The sequence below is a fragment of the Ranitomeya imitator genome, chromosome 2, assembly GCF_032444005.1.
Source record: "Ranitomeya imitator isolate aRanImi1 chromosome 2, aRanImi1.pri, whole genome shotgun sequence".
Classification (NCBI taxonomy): domain Eukaryota; kingdom Metazoa; phylum Chordata; class Amphibia; order Anura; family Dendrobatidae; genus Ranitomeya; species Ranitomeya imitator.
This window is the reverse complement of record NC_091283.1, coordinates 68142872-68169740: the sequence shown is the minus strand read 5'-3', so window position 1 is coordinate 68169740 and position 26869 is coordinate 68142872. Positions and strand designations below refer to the sequence as shown.

Genomic DNA, 26869 nt, shown 5'->3' with positions numbered 1-26869 from the left:
ACCTGAAAGTTCACCATATGGTATCAAGTAAGGAGATCCCATGCCACTTACTACCTGCGCTGGATCCTGAAAAACATTACTGATTGGTGAATTCGGAGAGTTCATTAATGATTAATTACAATAGAAAATTCTATTAAAATGATACACTGCCTCACGTTGCATACAACACATGGACTTAAAGTTACACTGTGTTCTACCATGTTGGATCATTGCAGCTTTGTGCACAATGAGATTTTAATAACAGACTATTAACACTAAGCTCTAGTTCCTCACCATTAATTCCTAAATCCTTGAAAACCCTACAAAGAATAAGCAGCGTGATTGCTCCTGATCCCCAAGGTCACTGTTACATGCTTTCATTGACTGTCACCTGTCATATATAAACTCAATCCATTCATTTACCTAAATCCCAACAGACACCTGTGTTTAGAAGAGTGACTATCTTCTCAGATTGTGCATGATGAGTAACAATATTTATGAGTGTCATATGACTTGTATCTGCAATTTATCAACCTTATTCCCTTTCAGGCTCCAGAACTGTCAGTTTTTATCTAATGGAGAGAGGGAAAGACCAACCTCTATGAAGTCTCCCAAACATAGCACATGGAGAAGAGGAGATCCTGCTCCCCTAACTCTACACACTTAGAGGCAGCAGCAGCATGGAAAATATCATGCAGCAGAAATGAGCAGTGTAGATGTGAATCCTGCACTGGGGTGATTTCACAGTATACATTCTAAAAGCAGCAACAACATGGAGGACAAAATACAGCAGCAGTGAGCAATGCAAGCAAAAGGCCACTTACAGCTTACTGTTCAGACAGATGGCTCAGAGTGCAACAGTGCACACAAAACTGTGTTGAGCCTTTCATTCTCAAGATTGTTGGAGGTCACATAGGTCAAACCTCACCATTCATAAAATCATTGCATATCCTAGACATCTGCTATCACATTATACAATGGGAATACTTCTTTAGATAGGTTACCTGGAACTTTTGTTTTTTTCTGCTATGAGGCTAAGAAGGGGTCACTCCTGCCAGCGATTCTTCTGCTTCCTGTGACATCACGTCGACAGAGCAGTTCCTTCTGTTATGCTCTGTCCACTGAGCATCACTGCCAATGTCAAGCTAACTCAGAGCTGGCTCCCTGATGCCAAACTGCAGGGAGGTGTCTGATAATCAGCATGATGTCGGCAATGGCGCCCCATCAATTAGAGCAGAGCAGAAGAGAAAGAGCTGGTTTGTCAATGTGAGGTCATAGGAAGCAGGAGAATCACAACTGAGTTGAGAGAGATTGTTGCAGAGGAGAACGGGTGGGTAGTTAACAATTACCTGTCGGTAAGTTCTTAGCCCCAAAAGAAAAAAAAAGTCCCCTATCACCCCTTTAATTATGACCTCAAGGTTGTGGTTGCTTTAAAAGTGTTGTCTAATCCATTAATGTTAACTAGACGTTGCACAATAGTGAGTCGCAATCTCAGGTAGTCACCATTCCGGTACGTGTGTAAATATAATAACTGTGATCTATTGCTGACACAGGGCGGTGTGCCATCCATATAAAGCATCACATTCACTGCTTCACTGCTTACCAATTCAGAAGTGTGTCACTCACAATGGTTATCGAGATCGCCACAGTAATATAAACAATGACGTTATTACATAAGGTCAGAATGTTATATATGTGTATAAAAGTTAGTTTTCATGCAAGCGTATGTGCAGGGACAGTTTTAGACAAGGTGAGGTCCTAGGTAAAATTTTAAAGTAGGGGTCCTAAATGCTAATATATTGCACCATCAAGCACAAACATTTGGGCTGTATTTACAAGCGCTGAGTTCAGGCCGCAAACTACAATATTGAAGTCATCCGGGGCTAGTTTACCGGCCTTGTTACACAGACTAACGAAGAATGATGAGCACAGAACAATCACTACAAGATCAGTCTTTCCCCATGTCCTGTTATCAGCAGCACATCTGGAGCTTACACCGGGGGATGTGCTGCCGAGAAAAATAATTTTTGTTCCAGCTTAAAAAATCCATTCACCTGATAATTGAGCAGCATTTTGCTCATTCGTTGGGTGATTTCCAACACACCTATGAACGCTCATCTGCGCTTGCATTTGTTAAAATATGCAATACAATATAGGTATATTTTTATTTATTTTTACATTTTTTAAATGACCAGTACAAGGGACAAATACCATCGCACCATGACCAGATCACATATTACCACCACAGTGACCGAATAATATCACATACAAGGGACAAATACCACCACACCATGTCCAGACCACATATTACCACCACATGGTGACCAATAATGCCACATACAAGGAACAAATACCACCACACCATGACCAGACCACATATTACCACCACATAGTGACCAAATGATAGTACATACAAGGGATAAATACCACCACACCATGACCAGACCACATATTACCACCACAAAGTGACTGAATACTACAATACTGATCATTAATAAAAAATCACAATACTAATGTCACCATAAGTGCCATTATACATAGGACATCTGTATTTAGTATGCAGTGTCTTGGTACAGGTACTACAGTGATTGCCTGTGACATTATACACAGGAGCTCTGTATACAGTATCAGTGTACAGGTTATACAGTGATCAATGACATTATACACAGGAGCGCTGTATATAGTGTCAGTGTAAAGGTAATAGTGATCACCAGTGACATTGTACACAGAAGCTTTGTATATAGTATACATGAGTATCCATTCTGCCCCATGTAATGTCCCATTCTGCCCCATCTGTCCCATGATCCTGCACCATCTGTCCCATGATCTTGCACCATCTGCCCCATGATTCTGCCCCATCTGTCTCCATCATATTCATCCTGCCCCATGATCCTGCACTGTGTCTCCATCCTGCCCCATGTCTCATCCTGCCCCATGATCCTGCAACATGTATCTCCATCCTGCCCTATCTGTCTACATCCTATCCCACCTGTCTCCATTCTGCCCCATATTCCTGCCCCATCTGTCTCCATCCTGCCCCCGTGTCTCCATCCTGCCCCTGTGTCTCCATACTGCCCCTGTGTCTCCATCCTGCCCCGTGTGTCTCCATCCTGCCCCCTGTGTCTCCATTCTGCCCCCTGTTTCTCCATGCTGCCCCCATGTCTCTCTCCTGCCCCCATGTCTCCCATCCAACCCTATGTCTCCCATCCTGCCCCTTGTCTTCATTCTGCCCCAGGCCGCTTTCAATAAAAATAAAACAACTTTCTCCTTACCTGGCCGTGCTCCAGCACTGACGTCCACCCCAGACATTTCAAGCGCGTACAATGATGTCATACGCCGGTGATGTGTGCTTGATTCAGCTACCAAACTCCGATTGGCTGGCAGCTTTTAACACGCACGGCAATAGAGTTTAACCAAACCTGCGTCTTGGATGACGGTTCAGTTACTGCTCCAGCAGAAGCCTACTGCTGGGGCCCGATGAGCGAAAGAGAAGGGGCCCCAGCGCGCCCCCTCTGTTCACTTGGGCCCCATACGCCAGTCAGCACAGTAATGCCCTTATGGTGGCCCTGGTCTGAAACTAAAATTGAACTTTTGGGGCTTAATGACCATCATTACGTTTGGAGGAAAAAGGGAAAAGCTTGGAAGCCTAAGAACACCATCCCAACTGTGAAACACGGGGGTGGCTGCATCATGTTGTGGGGTTGTTTTGCCACAGGAGTGACTGGTGCACTTCACAAAATAGATGGCATCATGAGAAAAGAAGATTATGTGGCAATACTGAAGCAACATCTCAACACATCAGCCAGGAAGTTAAAGCTTGGTTGGAAATGGGTCTTCCAAATGGACAATGACCGAAGCAGACTGCCAAAATGATAACAAAATGGCTTAAGGATAACAAAGTCAATGTTTTTGAGTGGCTATCACAAAGAATAAGAATTATGACACTGGCTTTGCTTGCATGGTGGTCAGGCTAAAAAGTATTTCATGAAGCACGAGGGAATTTACGGACATTTGCAGCAGAATCTAGGTCTCTTTTTTGCCTTTGCTGAAGTAGTTATCACTGTATTGTTCCTGGTCTATATAGGGTTAGCAAGAATTTGCATAGTGAATTACAGATGATTGTGGGCTAGGCGTTTTATTGCAGCTTTTATTAGGCAATCACAGGGAGTCAGTCATCGTCCTTTTTAATTAAAAAGTACCATGACATTCGACATCCCCTCCATTCAATGACAATCCCGGGCAGAAGTTACAGATAGGTCCTGATAGAGAGGACATGGGAAATATATCAAATGTCGTGGGAAACAATCCACACAAACAAATGTAAGTTATGTTTATATAATAGAGGCAATCGTACTTTATATATCCTTCACATGTGACTGTGATACTTTAGGAGGGGTCCCTTATGGTTTCTGGACAATGATCAGTGTTTTTCTAGGTAGTTTATTATTAAACTAGCTGTTTCCAGCCAGCTAACGCTCGGCACGCTCATTGCTATCTAATTAACGCTGCTGGTGATTAAACTAAAGTAAATAATGACAACATTCAATAGCGCTTACGCAGGTGGTAAATTAACTTAAAATGAAGTTAATAACAATAATAATCATTAAAAATCTGAATAATACTAATAGTACATTTTATTCACAGTGTAAAATAAAAAACAAACTGGATTCAGTAATATGCGCGTTTTTTATTCATTTCAGCGTCTAAACAAATTTCATGACAAAACATAAATTAAGTTAAAATTTCTCTGTAAACACAATTAAATGTATAGTCATTTTCATCGTTTTCAAAGATCTTTCCTTGACTTCTACCAGGTACAATTTTACGTGTGGGGACGGGATTGTGTGTGGTAATGTGCTGGGGGGCGGAATTATGTGTGGTGATGTGATGGGGGGTGGTCTTTTTTATGGGTGGTGATGGGGTGAGGGGGTGGGATTATGGGTGGTGATGGGGTGAGGGGGTGGGATTATGGGTGGTGATGGGGTGAGGGGGTGGGATTATGGGTGGTGATGGGGTGAGGGGGTGGGATTATGGGTGGTGATGGGGTGAGGGGGTGGGATTATGGGTGGTGATGGGGTGAGGGGTGAGATTATGGGTGGTGATGCGGTAGGGGGCGGGATTATGGGTGGTGATGGGGTGGGGGGGCAGAATTATGGGTGGTGATGGGGTGGGGGAGTGGGATTATGGGTGGTGATAGGGTGGGGGGTGGGATTATGGGTGGTGATAGGGGGGGCGGGATTATGGGTGGTGATGGGGTGGGAGGCGGTATTATGGGTGGTGATGGGGTGGGGGACGGGATTATGGGTGGTGATGGGGTGGGGGGCGGGATTATGTGGGGTGATGTGTTGGGGGTGGGATTATGTGTGGTGATGTGTTGGGGGGCGGAATTATGTGTGGTGATGTGGTGGGGGGCGGGATTGTGTGTGGTGATGTGGTGGAGGCGGGATTGTGTATGGTGATAGGGTGGGGGGTGGGATTGTGTGTGGTGATGGGGTGGGGGGCGGGATTGTGTGTGGTGATGGGGTGGGGGGGCAGGATTGTGTGGGGTAATGGGGTGGGGGGCAGGATTGTGTGCGGTGATGTGGTGGGGGGGCGGCATTATGTGTGATGATGTGGTGGGGGGTGGGATTAGGTGTGATGATGTGGTGGGGGTGGGATTATGTGTGGTGATGGGGTGGGGGAGTGGGATTATGTGTGGTGATGGGGTGGGGGGCAGGGTTATGTGTGGTGATTTATTATGGGTGGTGATGGGGTGGGGGGGCGGGATTATGGGTGGTGATGGGGTGGGGGCGGGATTATGAGTGATGGTGTGGGGGGGCAGGATAATGAGTGGTGATAGGATGGGGGGTGGAATTATGAGTGGTGATGGGGTGGGGGGCGGAATTATGGGTGGTGATAGGGTTGGGGGGTGGGATTGTGGGTGGTGATGGGGTGAGGAGGATTAAGGGTGGTGATGGGGTAGGAGGGTGGGATTATGAGTGGTGATGGGGTGGGGGGGCGGGATTATGGGTGGTGATGGGGTGGGGGCGGGATTATGAGTGGTGATGGGGTGGGGGGGCAGGATAATGAGTGGTGATAGGATGGGGGTGGAATTATGAGTGGTGATAGGGTGGGGGGGTGGTATTATGAGTGGTGATGGGGTGGGGGGGCGGAATTATGGGTGGCGATAGGGTTGGGGGGCGGGATTGTGGGTGGTGATGGGGTGAGGGGTGGGATTATGGGTTGTGATGGGGTAGGGGGGCGGGATTATGAGTGGTGATGGGGTGGGGGGCGGGATTATAAGTGGTGATGGGGTGGGGGGGCGTTATTATGAGTGGTTATGGGGTGGGGGGGCGGGATTATGAGTGGTGATGGGGTGGGGGGGCGGGATTATGAGTGGTGATGGGGAGGGGGGGCAGGATTATGAGCGGTGATGTGGTGGCAGGGTGGGTTTTATGAGCGGTGATGGGGTGGGGGGGTGTTATTATGAGCAGTGATGGGGTGGGGGGGTATTTATTATGAGCGGTGATGGGGTAGGGGTGGGATTATGAGTGGTGATGGGGTGGGGGACGGGATTATGTGTGGTGATGTGGTGGGGGGCAGGATTGTGTGTGGTAATGGGGTGGGGGGCAGAATTGTGTGTGGTGATGTGGTGGGGGTGGGATTGTGTGTGGTGATGGGGTGGGGGTGGGATTGTGTGTGGTGATGTGGTGGGGGGCGGGATTATGTGTGGTGATGTGGTGGGGGGCAGGATTATGTGTGGTAATGGGGTGGGGGGCGGGATTGTGTGTGGTAATGGAGTGGGGGGTGGGATTGTGTGTGGTGATGTGGTGGGGGCAGGATTGTGTGTGGTGATGTGGTGGGGGGCGTTATTGTGTGTGGTGATGTGGTGGGGGCGGGATTGTGTGTGGTGATGTGGTGGGGGGCGGGATTGTGTGTGGTGATGTGGTGGGGGCGGGATTGTGTGTGGTAATGGGGTGGGGGGCAGGATTGTGTGTGGTAATGGGGTGGGTGGCAGAATTGTGTGTGGTGATGTGGTGGGGGTGGGATTGTGTGTGGTGATGGGGTGGGGGCGGGATTGTGTGTGGTGATGTGGTGGGGGGCGGGATTATGTGTGGTGATGTGGCGGGGGGCGGGATTGTGTGTGGTGATGGGGTGGGGGGCGAGATTGTGTGTGGTAATGGGGTGGAGGGCGGGATTGTGTGTGGTGATGTGGTGGGGGGCGGGATTATGTGTGGTGATGTGGCGAGGGGCGGGATTGTGTGTGGTGATGGGGTGGGGGGCGAGATTGTGTGTGGTAATGGGGTGGGGGGCGAGATTGTGTGTGGTGATGGGGTGGGGGCGGGATTGTGTGTGGTGATGTGGTGGGGGGCGGGATTATGTGTGGTGATGTGGCGGGGGGCGGGATTGTGTGTGGTGATGGGGTGGGGGGCGAGATTGTGTGTGGTAATGGGGTGGGGGGCGGGATTGTGTGTGGTGATGTGGTGGGGGCGGGATTATGTGTGGTGATGTGGTGGGGGCGGGATTATGTGTGGTGATGTGGTGGGGGGGTGAGATTATGTGTGGTGATGTGGTGGGGGGCAGAATTATGTGTGGTGATGTGGTGAGGGGGCGGGATTATGTGTGGTGATGTGGTGGGGGCAGGATTATGTGTGCTAATGGGGTGGGGGGTGGGATTCTGTGTGGTAATGGGGTGGGGGGTGGGACTGTATGTGGTGATGTGGTGGGGGCGGGATTGTGTGTGGTGATGTGGTGGGGGCGGGATTGTGTGTTGATGTGGTGGGTGGTGGAGCTTCTGTGCAGGGGGCGGGATTAGCGAGTAATCACAATGCCTCTTATATATATAGATAAATATGTGCTTCCTTTACCTTTTTTTTGCATATTTGTTACATTTTTTCTAAATTTCTGATATGTGTAATTCACAATCTTTATTCTATTGAGAGATGATTTAGATTACAGCAGAAAAGATATATAAAATTTATAAATATATAATTTATATAATAATATATTTATAAGTTATAAAAAGTTCTAAAAAGTTATAATGTAGAACGTTGAGTAGGATTCCCTATATTCTGCAGGCAGTTAATAAATTATTGACGTTATGACTTTTCTACATATAAAATCAAAAACAATTTCAGAATTTTTCTTAATCATGTTCACATGTACGTGTCACTATAATGAGTTGTCATCTGTTCGTATAAAAGCCTCCACCAGATATAGAACATATGATACCATATTTTATTAGAGATGTTTTCCCATGTACAGTATATCCCATATTCTAGACCACATCTATCTGGGGAACGAGGTTCTCTCGACTTCCATTTGTTAATGAAAGTGGCAGCCTGCTGTCTATAGGAGGTAAAGGGAAAATATCATCAGAAAATGACCTATTGTTTAAATCAGGTTTTTGTGTTAAAAGATTTTTTATTTTATATTTGATGATGTTTTGTATATTTTTTAGCACAATCTTTATTAAAGATATCAAATTGGAATCTTGCAGTTTCCATACTGGCCACTGGGGCTTTTTTAGACTCTAACTTCCTGTTGTTTCAGGAAACAACACATGTACATTAACAGTAATGTACAGTCTAATGTCCTGTTGTTTCAATAAACAATACATGTTCATTAACATTAATGTACAGTCCCAGACCTTATCTTTTGTATTGAAGTATTTAATGAGCGCATACAAAGATCATTGTGAAGGGAAGAGGAGAAGGGTCAGCTGTGACATCACTTGCTGTGATTGGTGGATCCTGTGTTATCAGCTGTTTATAGAGGTTTTACAGGTCATTGGAATCTTGCCTCTGATGATAAGGAGCCTGCTGAAAACTCTTCCTAAAAGTAAGGAAGTATGAGTCTAAAAAATCCATAGTGGTCAGAGTGAAAATTGCAGGATTATTAATAGTATTTTTTAGTAAAGATTACAATATAAAAATTATTTAAAAAAAACATTGACAAAAATAAAAAATACATTTAACAAACAAAAATTTGACTTAAGCAAAAGGTTATTTTGTGATTATAGTCAACAGAAAAAGGATAGCGGCGCTAGTACCAATTGGTTCTAATTAAAAGCAAATAAAGGCAAAAAAAACACTATTTGTCTTGTAAAGTGCATAAAAGTTATTATCAATTTGCGCTTCACTAAAGCCATATATATTTTTAATAATCTCCTGGTTGATTGACCTGTAGTTTCCAATATATTAACACATTAATTCATTCATGCCATGTAGGTCATGCTTAATAATTTAAAATTGACCATATATAAGTCCAAGAGCAGCAACAAGTCTATTATAATGTGGTCGGTGGAATATCTTCTATTTTGAGTTCCATTCCGGCAGTTCAAAGAAAAGAGTGTTAGTTTGGTGAGTATGCTACGGCGGTGCCCCGGCCGGTGGCACATGCCTGAAGGGATTATGTGTGGTGATGGTGTGGGGGAGTGGGACTATCTGTAGTGATGGGGTAGGAGGGAGGTTATTATGTGTAGTGATTTATTATGGGTGGTGATGGGGTAGGGGGCAGGATTCTGGGTGGTGATGGGGTGGGATTATGGGTGATGATGGGGTGGGGGTGGGATTATGGGTGGTGATGGGGTGGGCGTGGGATTATGAGTGGTGATGGGGTTGGGGGGCGTGATAAAGAGTGGTGATGGGGTGGGGGAGTGGGATTATCTGTGGTGATGGGGTGGGGGGGTGGGATTATGTGTGGTGATTTATTATGGGTGATGATGGGGTGGGGGGCAGGATTATGGGTGGTGATGGGGAGGGGGATTATGGGTGGTGATGGGGAGAGGGGGCGGGATTATGGGTGGTGATGGGGTGGGGGGGCGGGATTATGGGTGGTGATGGGGTGGGGGGGCGGGATTATGGGTGGTAATGGGGTGGGGGGCAGGATTATAAGTGGTGATGGGGTTGGGGGCGGGATAAAGAGTGGTGATGGGGTGGGGGGGATTAGGAGTGGTGATGGGGTGAGGGGCGGGATTATGAGTGGAGATGGGGTGGGGGGCGGAATTATGAGTGGTGATGGGGTGGGGGCAGGATTATGAGTGGTGATGGGGTAAGGGGGTGGGACTATGAGTAGTGATGGGGTGGGGGGCGGAATTATGGGTGGTGATGGGGAGGGGGGTTGGATTATGGGTGGTGATGGGGTGAGGGGGTGGGATTATGGGTGGTGATGGGTTGAGGGGTGGGATTATGGGTGGTAATGGGGTAGGGGGGCTGTTATGACCTGGTGGTTAAGAGGCCACACTGATATGACCTGGTGGCTAAAACGCAACATGGAACAAGCTCTGAGAAGGTGGTATCTCTACTGACCGCAGTCCCTAATCCTAACAACACAACTAGAAATAGCCATGGGATGTTCCTGACACTCCCTAGACATCTCGTCACAGCCTCAGATATAACTACCCCTAAAGAAGGAAACAGAAAGCTATCTTGCCTCAGAGAAACCCCCAAAAGGAAAGACAGCCCCCCACAAATATTGACTGTGAAAGGAGAGGGAAATGACGTACATAGAAATCAAATCAGAATTCAGCAAAGGGAGGCCAAAACTAAACTAGATAGACAGAAAGCAAAGGATACTGTGCGGTCAGTATTAAAAACTACAAAATCCACGCAGAGTTTACAAAAATGAACTCCACACCGACTCACGGTGTGGAGGGGCAAATCTGCTTTCCCAGAGCTTCCAGCTAGCCTGAATAAGACATAGTGACAAGCTGGACAAAAGAGACAAAATGCAAAGCAATAGAGTCCAAACAAATGAACAAACAAAAACTATCAAAAACTTATCTTTTGCAGACAAGGACTGGCCATATGAGAAATCCAAGGAAAGAATCAAGTCCAACCAAGAACATTGACAGCAGGCATGAACTAAAGCCCAGAGCAGGTTTAAATAGCAAACCCAGGCTAGGCGATTAGTGAAGGCAGCTGCTACAGCCACCTAACAGAGCAGCAGTTCCACTCGAAACCACCAGAGGGAGCCCAAGGGCAGAACCCACAAAAATACCATTAGCAACCACAGGAGGGAGCTCCAGAACGGAACTCACAACAGTACCCCCCCCCCTTGAGGAGGGGTCACCAAACCCTCACCAGAGCTCCCAGGCCGATCAGGACGAGCCAAATGGAAAGCACAAACCAAATCGGGAGCATGAACATCGGAGGCAACAACCCAAGAAATATCCTCCTGGCCATAACCCTTCCACTTGACCAGATACTGAAGCTTCCGCCTTGAAAAACGAGAATCCAAAATCTTCTCTACCACATATTCCAATTCCCCCTCAACCAACACCGGAGCAGGAGGATCAACGGAGGGAACCATAGGTACCACATATCTCCGCAACAAGGATCTATGGAACACATTATGAATGGAAAAGGAAGCTGGAAGGGCCAAACGAAAAGACACTGGATTGATAATTTCAGAAATCTTATAAGGCCCAATAAAGCGCGGCTTGAACTTAGGGGAAGAAACCTTCATAGGAACATGACGAGAAGACAACCAGACCAAATCCCCAACACGAAGCCGGGGACCAACACACCGACGACGGTTAGCAAAACGCTGAGCTTTCTCCTGAGACAACGTCACATTGTCCACCACATGAGTCCAAATTTGCTGCAACCTGTCCACCACGGAATCCACACCAGGACAGTCAGAAGGCTCAAGCTGCCCTGAAGAAAAACGAGGATGAAAACCAAAGTTACAAAAAAAAGGCGAAACCAAGGTAGCAGAACTAGCCCGATTATTAAGGGCAAACTCGGCCAACGGCAAAAAGGTCACCCAATCATCCTGATCAGCAGACACGAAGCATCTCAAATAGTTTTCCAAGGTCTGATTGGTTCGCTCAGTTTGGCCATTTGTCTGAGGATGGAATGCAGAAGAAAAAGACAAATCAATGCCCATTGTAGCACAAAAGGTTTGCCAAAACCTAGAAACGAACTGGGAACCTCTGTCAGACACAATATTCTCCGGAATACCATGCAAACGAACCACATGCTGAAAAAATAATGGAACCAAATCAGAAGATGAAGGCAACTTAGGCAACGGCACCAAATGGACCATCTTAGAAAACCGGTCACAAACCACCCAGATGACAGACATCTTCTGAGAAACAGGAAGATCAGAAATAAAATCCATGGAAATATGCGTCCAGGGCCTCTCAGGAATAGGCAAAGGCAAAAGCAACCCGCTGGCACGGGAGCAGCAAGGCTTAGCCCGAGCACAGGTCCCACAGGACTGCACAAACGAACGCACATCCCGCGACAAAGAAGGCCACCAAAAGCACCTAGCCACCAAATCTCTGGTACCGAAAATCCCAGGGTGACCAGCCAACACCGAACAATGAACCTCAGAAATTACCCTACTAGTCCATCTATCAGGAACAAACAATTTCCCCACAAGACAGCGGTCAGGTTTAATAGCCTGAAACTCCTGAATTACCAGCCGCAAATCAGGGGAGATGGCAGAAAGAATCACCCCCTCTTTGAGGATCCCAGCCGGCTCAAGAACTCCCGGAGAATCAGGCAAAAAACTCCTAGAAAGGGCATCAGCCTTCACATTCTTAGATCCCCGAATATACGAGACCACAAAATCAAAATGTGAGAAAAACAGAGACCACCGAGCCTGTCTAGGATTCAACCGCTTAGCAGACTCGAGGTAAATCAGATTCTTGTGATCAGTCAAGACCACCACGCGATGCTTGGCTCCCTCAAGCCAATGTCGCCACTCCTCAAATGCCCACTTCATCGCCAACAACTCCCGATTGCCGACATCATAATTACGCTCAGAAGGCGAAAACTTTCTGGAGAAGAAAGCACATGGTTTCATCAAAGAGCCATCAGAATTTCTCTGAGACAAAACGGCCCCTGCCCCAATCTCAGAAGCATCCACCTCAACCTGAAAAGGGAGAGAAACATCTGGCTGACGCAACACAGGGGCAGAAGTAAAACGACGTTTAAGCTCCTGAAAGGCCTCAACAGCCGCAGAGGACCAATTCACCACATCAGCGGTCAGAGGCTTCACCACACTAGAAAAATTAGCAATAAAGCGGCGATTAAAATTGGCAAAGCCCAAAAATTTCTGAAGGCTCTTTACCGATGTAGGTTGAGTCCAATCATGAATGGCCTGAACTTTAACAGGGTCCATTTCAATAGCCAAGGGAGAAAAAATGAAACCCAAAAAAGAAACCTTCTGAACTCCAAAGAGGCACTTAGACCCCTTCACAAACAACGCATTAGCACGAAGGACCTGAAATACCATCCTAACCTGCTTCACATGAGACTCCCAATCATTGGAGAAAACCAAAATATCATCCAAATACACAATCATGAATTTATCCAGATAATTCCGGAAGATATTATGCATAAAGGACTGAAATACCGATGGAGCATTAGAGAGCCCGAATGGCATCACAAGATATTCAAAATGGCCTTCAGGCATATTAAATGCTGTTTTCCATTCATCACCTTTTTTAATACGCACAAGATTATACGCCCCTCGAAGGTCGATTTTAGTAAACCAACTGGCACCCTTAATCCGTGCAAACAAATCAGAAAGTAAAGGTAAAGGATACTGGAATTTGACAGTGATCTTATTGAGTTGGCGATAATCTATACAGGGTCTCAAGGAGCCATCCTTCTTGGCAACAAAGAAAATTCCCGCTCCCAATGGAGACGAAGACGGGCGAATACGCCCCTTCTCCAAGGACTCCTTTACATAACTCCGCATAGCGGCATGCTCTGGCACAGACAGATTGAAAAGTCGGCCCTTAGGAAACTTACAGCCAGGAATCAAATTAATGGCACAATCACAGTCCCTATGAGGAGGCAGGGAACTGGACTTGGGCTCATCAAACACATCCTGGAAATCCGACAAAAACTCAGGGACTTTAGAAGAAGGGGACGAGGAAATGGACATCAAAGGAATATCACTATGTATCCCCTGACAACCCCAACCAGTCACAGACATGGATCTCCAATCCAGCACTGGGTTATGTACCTGTAACCATGGAAAACCCAGCACAACAACATCATGCAAATTATGCAACACCAAAAAACGAATATTTTCCTGATGTGCTGGAGCCATGCACATGGTTAACTGTGTCCAATACTGAGGTTTATTCTTGGCCAATGGCGTAGCATCAATCCCCCTTAAGGGAATAGGACTCTGCAAAGGTTCCAAGTAAAAACCACTGCGCCTGGCAAACTCTAAGTCCATTAAGTTCAGGGCAGCGCCAGAATCCACAAATGCCATAACAGAAAAGGACGACAATGAGCAAATCAGGGTAACAGACAAGAGAAATTTAGGCTGTACAGTACTAATGGTAACAGACCCAGGAACCCTCCTAGTATGCTTAGGGCAATCAGAAATAGCATGAACTGAATCACCACAGTAAAAACACAGGCCATTCTGACGTCTGAATTTCTGCCTTTCTGCTCTAGTCAAAATCCTATCACATTGCATAGATTCAGGACTTTGCTCAGAGGACACTGCCATATGGTGCACCGCCTTGCGCTCACGCAAACGCCGATCAATCTGAATGGCCAGAGACATAGATTCGCTCAAACCGGTAGGCGTAGGAAAGCCCACCATAACATCTTTAAGGGTTTCAGAAAGACCTTTTCTGAAAATAGCAGCCAGAGCCTCTTCATTCCATTTAGTGAGCACAGACCATTTTCTAAATTTCTGGCAGTATAACTCTGCCGCTTCCTGACCCTGACACAGGGCCAACAGTGTTTTCTCAGCATGCTCTACAGAGTTAGGTTCGTCATACAACAATCCGAGCGCCTGAAAAAATGCATCTACATTCAACAATGCCGGATCCCCAGTTTCAAGAGCAAATGCCCAGTCTTGAGGATCACCACGCAGCAAGGATATGATGATTCTCACTTGCTGAATGGGATCACCAGAAGAACGGGGTTTCAAAGCAAAAAACAATTTGCAGCTATTTTTAAAGTTCAAAAACTTGGACCTGTCCCCAAAAAACAAATCAGGAGTAGGAATTCTAGGCTCTAGAGCCGGAGTCTGGACAACATTATCTTGGATACTCTGGACTCTTGCAGCAAGTTGATCCACACGAGAAAACAAACTCTGAACCTCCATACCAGAGCATATATCTAGCACCACCCAGATGCTGGTGACATATCCCCAAATCCCGGCCCTCCCCAACTCATCCCCACACTCGTTTCTAACCCCCTGCCACGATCCTCCGCACGTTTTCCCAACCACGACAACCTCATACCCATTCATCCAGCCCCCACTCCCCCGCTCCCCCTACTTGGAGCACTATGGAACGCACGCTCCATCTGCAACAAACTGCCATTTATCCATGACCTCTTCATCACCAACAAACTCTCCTTCCTCGGCCTCACTGAAACCTGGCTCACCCCCTCTGACTCAGCCTCTCCAGCTGCGCTCTCCTATGGCGGATTCCACCTCTCTCACACCCCTCGCCCCAGCAACAAACGCGGTGGAGGAGTTGGCTTGCTCCTGTCCGACACCTGCTCCTTTACTCCAATCCCGCTACCACCCTCCGCTACTCTTCCCTCGTTTGAGGTGCACTCTGTCCGCATCTATTCCCCCTCCAACCTCCAGCTGGCTGTCATCTACCGCCCCCCAGAACTAGCCATCTCCACCTTTCTCGACCACTTCACCACCTGGCTACTTCATTTCCTCTCTGTTGACATCCCCACTATCATCATGGGTGATTTCAATGTCCCCATTGACACTTTCACCTCAGCTACCTCTAAACTTTTATCACTGACTGCCTCCTTTGGCCTCACTCAATGGTCCTCTGAGGCCACTCACAAAGATGGCCACACGCTGGACCTCATCTTCACCCGCCTCTGCTCCCTTACTAATCTTACTAACACACCCCTCCCCCTGTCTGACCACAACCTACTGACATTCTCGTCCTGCTCCTCTCCTAGTGTGCAACCCCCACTCCACAAACTCACTCACCCTCGCAGAAATCTCAAACATCTCAACTTACAATCACTCTCTGAGTCCCTTCTCCCTCTCACAGACATAGCCTCCCTTCATGACACAGATGCTGCTGCCACTTTTTATAACACCACAATAACAACAACACTCGATTCGGCCACCCCACTCATGCATAGTAAAACTCGTACAATTAACAGGCAGCCCTGGCTGACCAGCCTGACCAAAGAATTGAGACGGGCTTCCAGGATTGCTGAGCGGAGATGGAAGCGATCCCACTCTGCCGACCACTTCACTGCATACAAGCAGTCCCTCGCCAGCTTCAAGTCTGCGCTCACTGCCGCAAAACAAACTTACTTCTCATCCCTCATATCCTCCCTGTCTCACAACCCTAAACAGCTTTTCAACACTTTCAATTCTCTACTCCGTCCCCCCGCACCTCCTCCCTCCCCCCTCATTTCTGCTGATGACTTCGCCTCTTTCTTTAAACAGAAGATCGATACGATCAGAGAAAGCTTTGGCCCACAGCACCCACTACCCCTCCTAGCTCCTCAACCCCGCTCCTCAAAAAACAGCTTCTCCACCATGACAGAAGATCAGCTCTCCACCCTCCTGTCAAGATCACACCTCACCACCTGCACGCTTGACCCGCTCCCATCCCACCTCATCCCTAACCTTTCCACGGTCTTCATCCCAACCCTAACGCACCTCTTCAACCTCTCACTCACAACAGGTGTCTTTCCCTCATCCTTCAAGCATGCCAAGATCACACCCATCCTCAAAAAGCCCTCCCTCGACCCATCCTCTGTGTCTAGCTATCGCCCGATATCTCTTCTCCCTTATGCCTCCAAATTGCTGGAGCAACACGTCCATCTTGAACTGTCCTCCCACTTCTCCTCCTGCTCCCTCTTTGATCGGTTACAATCAGGCTTCCGTTCCCATCACTCAACTGAAACTGCCCTAACTAAAGTCACCAATGACCTACTAACTGCCAGGAGCAAGCGACACTACTCTGTCCTCCTTCTCCTGGACTTGTCCTCTGCCTTTGACACTGTTGACCACTCCCTTTTGCTACAAATCCTCTCATCCCTTGGCATCACAGACTTGGCCCTTTCCTGGATCTCGTCATATCTGACAGACCGAACATTCAGTGTCTCCCTCCCCCACACCACCTCCTCACTTCGCCCCTTGTCAGTCGGTGTTCCTCAAGGCTCTGTTCTAGGACCCCTACTCTTCTCCATCTACACTTTCGGCCTGGGACAGCTCATAGAATCCCACGGTATGCAGTACCATCTCTACGCTGACGACACGCAGATCTACTTCTCCGGACCTGACCTCTCCTCCCTGCTTACCAAAATCCCGCACTGTCTGTCTGCCATTTCAGCCTTCTTTTCTGCTCGCTTTCTACAACTGAACATGGACAAAACAGAATTCATCATCTTTCCCCCATCTCACTCTACCCCTCCACCAGACCTATCCATCAATGTCAATGGCTGCTCACTATCCCCAGTCCCACACGCCCGGTGCCTCGGGGTGATCCTCGACTCTGCCCTCTCTTTCAAGCCACATATCCAAGCCCTTGCCTCCTCCTGTCGTCTCAAACTCAAAAATATTTCCCGGATCCGTGCTTTCCTTGACCGCAACACTGCAAAAACGCTAGTGCATGCCCTTATCATCTCCCGCCTCGACTACTGCAACCTCCTACTCTCTGGACTCCCCTCTAGCACTCTGGCACCACTCCAATCCATCCTACACTCTGCTGCCCGACTAATCCACCTGTCCCCCCGCTATTCCCCAGCCTCTCCCCTGTGTCAAGCCCTTCACTGGCTTCCTATCGCCCAGAGACTCCAGTTCAAAACCCTCACACTGACATACAAAGCCATCCACAACCTGTCTCCTCCATACATCTGTGACATGGTCTCCCGGTACCTACCTACACGCGACCTCCGATCCTCCCAAGACCTCCTTCTCGACTCCCCTCTCATCTCTTCTTCCCATAACCGCATCCAAGACTTCTCCCGTGCTTCCCCCATACTCTGGAACTCTCTACCCCAACACATCAGACTTGCGCCTACCATAGAAACCTTCAAAAAGAACCTGAAGACTCATCTCTTCCGACAAGCCTACAGCCTGCAGTGATCCTCAACCTACTGAACAGCCGCACAGCCAGCTCTTCCCTCTCCTAGTGTATCCTCACCCACCCCCTGCAGACTGTGAGCCCTCGCGGGCAGGGTCCTCCCTCCTTATGTACTCGTGTGCCTTGTTATCTGCTCATGTTTAATGTATTTGTCTATATTTGCCCCGTATTCACATGTAAAGCGCCATGGAATAAATGGCGCTATAAAAATGTATAATAATAAATAAAATATCAAGAGGAAAAAAAAGACAGAACAGAGCACAGAAAAAAAAATGGTTCAGAACTATTTTTTCTTCCTTCTTTTGAGATGCATTCAATTCATTTTTGGCCTGCTGTACTGTTATGACCTGGTGGTTAAGAGGCCACACTGATATGACCTGGTGGCTAAAACGCAACATGGAACGAGCTCTGAGAAGGTGGTATCTCTACTGACCGCAGTCCCTAATCCTAACAACACAACTAGAAATAGCCATGGGATGTTCCTGACACTCCCTAGACACCTCGTCACAGCCTCAGATATAACTACCCCTAAAGAAGTAAGCAGAAAGCTATCTTGCCTCAGAGAAACCCCCAAAAGGAAAGACAGCCCCCCACAAATATTGACTGTGAAAGGAGAGGGAAATGACATACATAGAAATGAAATCAGAACTCAGCAAAGGGGAGGCCAATACTAAACTAGATAGACAGAAAGCAAAGGATACTGTGCGGTCAGTATTAAAAACTACAAAATCCACGCAGAGTTTACAAAAATGAACTCCACACCGACTCACGGTGTGGAGGGGCAAATCTGCTTTCCCAGAGCTTCCAGCTAGCCTGAATAAGACATAGTGACAAGCTGGACAAAAGAGACAAAATGCAAAGCAATAGAGTCCAAACAAATGGACAAACAAAAACTATCAAAAACGTATCTTTTGCAGGCAAGGACTGGCCATATAAGAAATCCAAGGAAAGAATCATGTCCAACCAAGAACATTGACAGCAGGCATGAACTAAAGCCCAGAGCAGGTTTAAATAGCAAACCCAGGCTAGGCGATTAGTGAAGGCAGCTGCTACAGCCACCTAACAGAGCAGCAGTTCCACTCGAAACCACCAGAGGGAGCCCAAGGGCAGAACCCACAAAAATACCATTAGCAACCACAGGAGGGAGCTCCAGAACGGAACTCACAACAGGGGGCGGGATTATGGGTGGTTATGGGGGGGCAGAATTATGGGTGGTGATAGGGTGGGGGGTGGGATTATGTGTGGTGATGTGGTGGGGGGGTGATATTATGTGTGGTGATGTGGTGGGGGGCAGGATTTTGTGTGGTAATGGGATGGGGCGGGAAAGTGTGTGGTAATGGGGTGGGGGGTGGGATTGTGTGTGGTGATGTGGTGGGTGGTGATATTATGTGTGTTGATGTGTTGGGGGTGGGATTATTTGTGGTGATATGGCGGGGGCGGGATTGTGTGTGGTGATGGGGTGGGGGTGAGATTGTGTGTGGTAATGGGGTGGGAGGTGGGATTGTGTGTGGTGATGTGGTGGGGGTGGGATTATGTGTGGTGATATGGTGGGGGGTGGGATTATGTGTGGTGATGTGGTGGGGGGCGGGATTATGTGTGGTGATGTGGTGGGGGGCAGGATTATGTGTGGTGATGTGGTGAGGGGGTGGGATTATGTGTGGTGATGTGGTGGGGGGCAGGATTATGTGTGGTAATGGGATGGGGGCGGGATTGTGTGTGGTAATGGGGTGGGGGGTGGGATTGTGTGTGGTGATGGGGTGGGGGCGGGATTGTGTGTGGTGATGGGGTGGGGGACGGGATTGTGTGTGGTGATGTGGTGGGGGGCGGGATTGTGTGTGGTGATGTGGTGGGAGGTGGAGCTTCTGGGAAGGGGGCAGGATTAGTGAGCAATCACAATGCCTCTTATATATAGATAAATATGTGCTTCCTTTACCTTTCTTTGCATATTTGTCATATTTTTTCTAAATTTCTGATATGTTGTGTAATTCACAATCTTTATTCTATTGAGAGATGATTTAGATTACAGCAGAAAAGATATATAAAAGTTATAAATATATAATTTATATAATAACTAGCTGAAGAGCCCGGCGCTGCCTGGGCATAGTAAATATCTGTCGGTAGTTATAGCACCTCACTTCTCTTATTTTCCCATCACGCCTCTCATTTTCCCCATCACATCTTTCATTTTCCCTCTCACATCTCTCATTTTCTCCCTCACACCTCTCATTTTCCCCCTCACTCCTCTTATTTTCCCCCTCACTCCTCTCATTCCCCCCTAACACTTGTCATTTCGACCTCACATCTGTCATTTTCCGATCACTCCACTATTTTCCCTCACTCCTCTCATTTTGCACTCACACCTTTACATTTTCACCTCACACCTCTCATTTTCACTTCAGTATATACATGTTTGTCATCTCCCTTATATATAGTATACACCTGTATGTCATCTCCTGTATATAGTATATACCTGTATGTCATCTCCCCTGTATATAGTATATACCTGTATGTCATCTCCTCCTATATAGTATATACCTGTATGTCATCTCCTCCTGTATATAGTATATACCTGTGTGTCATCTCCCCTGTATATAATATATACCTGTAAGTCATCTCCTCCTGTATATAGTATATACCTGTAGGTCATCTGCTCCTGTATATAGTATATACCTGTGTATCATCTCCTCCTGTATATAGTATATACTTGTATGTCATCTCCTCCTGTATATAGTATGTACCTGTATGTCATCTCCTCCTCTATATAGTATATACCTGTGTCATCTCTCCTGTTTATAGTATATACCTGTGTGTTATCTCCCCTGTACATAGTATATATCTGTATGTCATCTCCTCCTGTATTAGACCTCGCTCACACGTTATTTGGTCAGTATTTTTACCTCAGTATTTGTAAGCTAAGTTGGCAGCCTGATAAATCCCCAGCCAACAGGAAGCCCTCCCCTAGGCAGTATATATTAGCTCACACATACACATAATAGACAGGTCATGTGACTGACAGCTGGCGTATTTCCTATATGGTATATTTGTTGCTCTTGTAGTTTGTCTGCTTATTAATCAGATTTTTATTTTTGAAGGATAATACCAGACTTGTGTGTGCTCTAGGGCGAGTTTCGTGTGTCAAGTTGTGTGTGTTGAGTTGCGTGTGGCGACATGCATGTTGCGACTTTTATGAGATGAGTTTTGTGTGGCGACATGCGTGTAGCAACTTTTTGTGTGTCAAGTTGCATGTGACAGGTTAGTGCAGTAAGTTGTGTGCAGCAAGTTTTGCGCATGGCAAGTTTTGCGCGTGGCGAGTTTTATGTGTGGTGCCTTTTGAGTATGTGCAAGTTTTGTGTGAGGCAACTTTTGCATGTGTTGCAACTTTTGTGCATGTGGCAATTTTTCCGCGGGTGCAAGTATTGCATGTGGCGAGTTTTCCCATGAGGTGAGTTTTGCACATGTGGCGAGTTTTGCGTGAGCCTAGTTTTGCATGTGGCGAGTTTTGAGCGGCGACTTTTGTGTTTCGACTTTTATGTGGCGAGGTTGGTGTATGTGTGGTGAAATGTGTGCTGAGGGTAATATGTGTTCAAGCACGTGGTAGTGTGTGGCACATTTTGTGTGCGTGTTCATATCCCCGTGTGTGGTGAGTATCCCATGTCGGGGCCCCACCTTAGCAACTGTACGGTATATACTCTTTGGCGCCATCGCTCTCACTCTTTAAGTCCGCCTTGTTCACATCTGGCAGCTGTCAATTCGCCTCCAACACTTTTCCTTTCACTTTTTCCCCATTATGTAGGTAGGGGCAAAATTGTTTGGTGAATTGGAAAGCGCGGGGTTAAAATTTCACCTCACAACATAGCCTATGCCGCTCTCGGGGTCCAGACGTGTGACTGTGCAAAATTTTGTGGCTGTAGCTGCGATGCCTCCAATACTTTTCCTTTCACTTTTTCCCCATTATGTAGATAGGGGCAAAATTGTTTGGTGAATTGGAAAGCGCGGGGTTAAAATTTCACCTCACAACATAGCCTATGCCGCTCTCGGGGTCCAGACGTGTGACTGTGCAAAATTTTGTGGCTGTAGATGCTACGGTTCAGAAGCCAATCCCGGACATACACACACACACACACACACACACATTCAGCTTTATATATTAGATATACAGGTCCTTCTCAAAAAATTAGCATATAGTGTTAAATTTCATTATTTACCATAATGTAATGATTACAATTAAACTTTCATATATTATAGATTCATTATCCACCAACTGAAATTTGTCAGGTCTTTTATTGTTTTAATACTGATGATTTTGGCATACAACTCCTGATAACCAAAAAAACCTGTCTCAATAAATTAGCATATTTCACCCATCCAATCAAATAAAAGTGTTTTTTAATAACAAACAAAAAAACCATCAAATAATAATGTTCAGTTATGCACTCAATACTTGGTTGGGAATCCTTTGAAGAAATGACTGCTTCAATGCGGCGTGGCATGGAGGCAATCAGCCTGTGACACTGCTGAGATGTTATGGAGGCCCAGGATGCTTCAATAGCGGCCTTAAGCTCATCCAGAGTGTTGGGTCTTGCGTCTCTCAACTTTCTCTTCACAATATCCCACAGATTCTCTATGGGGTTCAGGTCAGGAGAGTTGGCAGGCCAATTGAGCACAGTAATACCATGGTCAGTAAACCATTTACCAGTTGTTTTGGCACTGTGAGCAGGTGCCAGGTCGTGCTGAAAAATGAAATCTTCATCTCCATAAAGCATTTCAGCCGATGGAAGCATGAAGTGCTCCAAAATCTCCTGATAGCTAGCTGCATTGACCCTGCCCTTGATGAAACACAGTGGACCAACACCAGCAGCTGACATGGCACCCCACACCATCACTGACTGTGGGTACTTGACACTGGACTTCAGGCATTTTGGCATTTCCTTCTCCTCAGTCTTCCTCCAGACTCTGGCACCTTGATTTCCGAATGACATGCAAAATTTGCTTTCATCAGAAAAAAGTACTTGGGACCACTTAGCAACAGTCCAGTGCTGCTTCTCTGTAGCTCAAAAGTGGCTTTACCTGGGGAATGCGGCACCTGTAGCCCATTTCCTGCACACGCCTGTGCACGGTGGCTCTGGATGTTTCCACACCAGACTCAGTCCACTGCTTCCTCAGGTTCCCCAAGGTCTGGAATCGGTCCATCTCCACAATCTTCCTCAGGGTCCGGTCTCCTCTTCTCGTTGTACAGCGTTTTCTGCCACATTGTTTCCTTCCAACAGACTTACCATTGAGGTGCCTTGATACAGCACTCTGGGAACGGCCTATTTGTTGAGAAATTTCTTTCTGGGTCTTACCCTCTTGCTTGAGGGTGTCAATGATGGCCTTCTTGACATCTGTCAGGTCGCTAGTCTTACCCATGATGGGGGTTTTGAGTAATGAACCAGGCAGGGAGTTTATAAAAGCCTCAGGTATCTTTTGCATGTGTTTAGAGTTAATTAGTTGATTCAGAAGATTAGGGTAATAGGTCGTTTAGAGAACCTTTTCTTGATATGCTAATTTATTGAGACAGGTTTTTTGGGTTATCAGGAGTTGTATGCCAAAATCATCAGTATTAAAACAATAAAAGACCTGACAAATTTCAGTTGGTGGATAATGAATCTATAATATATGAAAGTTTAATTGTAATCATTACATTATGGTAAATAATGAAATTTAACACTATATGCTAATTTTTTGAGAAGGACCTGTATTTATAAGTTATAAAAAGTTATAAAAAGTTTTAAAATGTAGAACGTTGAGTAGGTTTCTCTATATTCTGCAGGCAGTTAATAAATCATTGACGTTATGCCTTTCTACATATAAAATCAAAAACAATTTCAGAAATTTCTTTAATCATGTTCACATGTACGTGTCACTATAATGAGTTGTCATCTGTTCGTATAAAAGCCTCCACCAGATATAGAACATATGATACCATATTTTATTAGAGAATGAGGTTCTCTCGACTTCCATTTGTTAATGAAAGTGGCAGCCTGCTGTCTATAGGAGGTAAAGGGAAAATATCATCAGAAAATGACCTATTGTTTAAATCAGGTTTTTGTGTTAAGATTTTTTATTTTATATTTGATGATGATTTGTTTATTTTTTATCACAATCTTTATTAAAGATATCAAATCACTGGGGCTTTTTTAAACTCTAACTTCCTGTTGTTTCAGGAAACAACACATGTACATTAACAGTAATGTACAGTCTAATGTCCTGTTGTTTCAATAAACAATACATGTTCATTAACATTAATGTACAGTCCCAGACCTTATCTTTTGTATTGAAGTATTTAATGAGCGCATACAAAGATCATTGTGAAGGGAAGAGGAGAAGGGTCAGCTGTGACATCACTTGCTGTGATTGGTGGATCCTGTGTTATCAGCTGTTTATAGAGGTTTTACAGGTCATTGGAATCTTGCCTCTGATGATAAGGAGCCTGCTGAAAACTCTTCCTAAAAGTAAGGAAGTATGAGTCTAAAAAATCCATAGTGGTCAGAGTGAAAATTGCAGGATTATTAATAGTATTTTTTAGTAAAGATTACAATAGAAAAATTATTTAAAAAAAACATTGACAAAAATAAAAAATACATCTAACAAACAAAAATTTGACTTAAGCAAAAGGTTATTTTGTGATTATAGTCAACAGAAAAAGGATAGCGGCGCTAGTACCAATTGGTTCTAATTAACAGCAAATAAAGGCAAAAAAAACACTATTTGTCTTGTAAAGTGCATAAAAGTTATTATCAATTTGCGCTTCACTAAAGCCATATATATTTTTAATAATCTCCTGGTTGATTGACCTGTAGTTTCCAATATATTAACACATTAATACATTCATGCCATGCAGGTCATGCTTGATAATTTAAAATTGACCATATATAAGTCCAAGAGCAGCAACAAGTCTATTATAATGTGGTCGGTGGAATATCTTGTATTTTGAGTTCCATTCCGGCAGTTCAAAGAAAAGAGTGTTAGTTTGGTGAGTATGCCACGGCGGTGCCGCGGCCGGTGGCACATGCCTGAAGGGATACTCCCAGAAAAGTTCAGATGATAGGAGTCCTGAGCGGATAGAGAGGTCTTGTGACTGCACGCTATCAGTACTGGTGTGTGTTTCAGCCTTATATAGACCTAGGTAGATGATCACATGAGAGCATGCCTGGCCACTTGCAAAGCCTGACGTTGAGCACAACAGAGTTGAGCCAACCAGGGAGAGCGAGCAGAGCCTTGACCTAGAAGGGTGTGTAACACATAAAGACTATGATCATTGTGTCTTCATGCCTCATCACTGTCTACATGCCCCATCACTACCACCAAGTGTGAACTTGACCTTTCAGTGTGTTCTCTGTGTTTTAGTATTTTAGTAGCATTGTATTTGCAGAATGATGCTGTCAGTGTGACAAACACTGAAGAAAACGTAGAACGTGAGTTCTGGTCCAGTAAAACAGACTATCTGCTCTCTTTGGTGGGATATGCAGTGGGCCTTGGAAACGTCTGGAGATTTCCATACCTTGCTTTTAAGCATGGAGGAGGTAACGTGGAATGACATGTAAAAGTTAGTTTACTGATACTAGTCTCAGTTTGGTTCATTTTGTTAAAGTGTTTTGAGAGAATGTGGACAGGAATAGCTTCAGGTGACCGTACACCTTCAATGCCATAAAGTTGCAATAGCAGAAGAGATCCTACTGAAGGTCTTTATCACCACCATCTCGGTAGACCTATAAAATCTAGCCACAGGCTGGTCTTCATAGGAGATTAGTATTAACTAATTTCTACCTTTTCTAATCTAAAAATAAATAAGCATATTTGATATTCCTGCATCCTTACAAGTCCAATCTATCAAATTATTTAATTAAATGCCGTAAAGAAATAAAAATTGAACTTCCGAAATGGCCATTTTTGGTTACTACACCTCACCCCTAGAAATGCAATAAAAAGAAAGTAAACCCCTTTTGTAGCGCAAAAAGTTGGCACTATTAACTACTGATGGCCATGGGGTAAAAAATGCAGCTGCATCAAGGTGGAAATAAAAAAGCTGTGCATGCTCCCCCCATACGTCATTCAGGAAAGAGCTACAAAATCCCATTAACAGCCCCAATCTGGGAACGCTGGGGGATAGACTCACCATGATCAGCAGGTTATCCTCTATGCCACGGATAAGTCATAACTTGTTTATTTTTGGGGAATATCCATTTAATGATATAAGAGAAGATAGAAAAGAGGAGTTTCAAAAAATCTGAACCTCAAAGTGAATCCATATAAGATTATATAATAATAATATTAGTTATTGAATATGAATGACTGCATTGGTGCTCCTGACGAGCCTCTTGCAGGTAATCCAACCAATCCAACCAATCCACTTGACGCTGAAATTGTGAACCTGCACTTAGGAGGAGCTATTGGGATTATCTAAGTGCTCCCTCTATGTATAGACACCACTCAACTTATGGTGATAGTGGGCACAGAAGAGGTTAGTAGCCTTATAGTGCCTTCATGCAAGAATAAAATTAGGCATGTATATTTACCGAAAATGTCGGACTTTAGAGCGCACACATAAAACTAGAGTTGCGATGCAGGTGGATATATTTTCCTACATGTAAATTCTAGTGGTGGTCATTTGCGTATGACACGGCCTCAAAATCAGGGTTGCGGTTTAGTAGTATTCCTCACTAATAACAATTAGTATCTGGTGATATACAGCCAGCCGGGGTACACTGTATTTGCTCACAATACCTCTATGGAATACTGCATGCATTAAATCAACACGTGCGAGGCCACTATTTCCTGTTGGACAGTGAAGTGACCTCAGGGGTATAT

General features: G+C 45.7%; 1 pseudogene; it reads left to right on the top strand.

Annotated features, from left to right (window-relative positions):
* The window catches only part of LOC138666260 (sodium- and chloride-dependent neutral and basic amino acid transporter B(0+)-like), a 67265-nt pseudogene that overhangs the window by 6542 nt on the left and 33854 nt on the right, over window positions 1–26869 (top strand).